The sequence below is a fragment of the Microtus ochrogaster genome, chromosome X (assembly GCF_000317375.1).
Source record: "Microtus ochrogaster isolate Prairie Vole_2 chromosome X, MicOch1.0, whole genome shotgun sequence".
In the NCBI taxonomy this organism is placed as follows: Eukaryota; Metazoa; Chordata; class Mammalia; order Rodentia; family Cricetidae; genus Microtus; species Microtus ochrogaster.
Genome location: NC_022026.1, coordinates 43,130,027 through 43,131,852, shown reverse-complemented (window position 1 = coordinate 43,131,852; position 1,826 = coordinate 43,130,027).

Here is a 1,826-nt window from a genome sequence, read left to right as displayed (position 1 = left end):
AGACAGGGTTTCTCTGTGGTTTTGGAGCCTGTCCTGGAACTAGCTCTTGTGGACCAGGCTGGTCTCGAACTCACACAGATCCGCCTGCCTCTGCCTCCCAAGTGCTGGGATTAAAGGCGTGCGCCACCACCGCCCGGCTCATTTTCATTTTTAAAGAAGGCAAGAATATACATCCACAAAAATTCATATATGAACTTTGAGGCCAGCCTCAGCTACCTTGTATTCTATTTTAATTTTTAACTTTTTATTATAAAATCACTTACTTTTCAAAATAGCAGATGGCCACATGCTGTCACAAAAAAGGATTCAAGGAGGTTCCTGTGTGTCAGAAGAGTTAGTGCCTGGCAAGGCAAAATGTGCAATCCTTCCAACACCAAGTTTCTGGCAGTGTGTGGTAGCATCTTTGGCCACCTCACTTTAAATATGAATAGGATTACATGAGGTTGCCATCGGTTTGTCCATCTGATTGTGCCACTCTTCTGAGACTAAAAAGTTACTGCTTACAACCTGGGTGCTTACAATACGTACCTCTGAGAGACATAAAAAAAACTGTGGCAAAATATTTTACATTTACTGGGCATTATAAAAACAAAGCAATTTGACCTAAAAGAGGAAGGTCCAGACCCTTTGAGCAAAGGCAATGGAGTACTGCCAGCCACAAGCTTCCTGCCTGGCACTTAGAAATGGTATCTGGGAATGAAAGAAGGCTCTCATCACAGGAAATACCCAGGGAAGAGACAGAGCCACAGTTGTACTCAGTTCTTCACGTTAAAAAAGTATGGACAAAGGAGACTGATTCGGAAAAACCCATGGAGAAAACCTTCCCACATTCAGGTATTAAAATGGATGTTTTCACCCTATGTAGTTACCATGGAGACTGGGGCACAAGCTGACATTTTGCACTGTTATTTGACTATTGGCCACAGGGAGGAAATTTTTTATTGGACATATTTTATGAAACAGTCATTTGCAAAATTGCTAAGGGTTTCATCAACTATCAGGATTCAGACAAACCATTCTATACTTTTTTATTTACAAAAATTTACGCACATTCGAGTTTTGTCTGCATGCACATCTTTGTGAGGGTGCCAGATTCCCTGGAACGGGAGTTATAGAGTTATGAGCTGCCATGTGGGTACTGGGAATTGAACCCAGGTCCTCTGGAAGAGCAGCCAGTGGTCTTAATTTCTGAGCCCTCTCTTCAGCCCTTTCTATACATTTAACCATTGTCAATGGCCACTTAACCGATGTTCCCGCATCCATCCTTGTTTCTCTCATCACTCAACAAAGCAGCTATAATCATCTTCCTAAAAGACACTCAGATTCCATGACTACAAATTGCCTAGCTTTAGTGGGTTTTTTTTTAAAACACAAACCACCCTACTCCCCCCAAAGTCCTCATTGTTATCATGACCTACAACGGAACTCATGAACTCTTGGCTCTTTCACACTGCCTCTCATTCACATAAGCTGTTCCTTATAATCAGGTACTTTCCCATCTTGGCATTTTCAGAGTCGCTCTTTGTTCTTGTAAGGGTAATTTTAAATTAGAACCTACCCTACCAGCAACTGTAAAGAAACTCCTCTTTCACACCATTAATCCCAGCACTCAGGAGGCAGAGACAGGCAGATCTCTGTGAGTTCAAGGCTAGCCTGGTCTATAGAGCTACAGAGCTAGGACTACAAAGGCTACACAAAGAAGCCCTGTTTCAAACAAACAAACAAATAAACAAACCCCTCCCTCCATCTCCCTTTCTCTCTCTGGGGTAAGACAGAGTGTAAAAGAATTATCTATACTCAGAAAATGTAACTGTCTCGCTGACCAA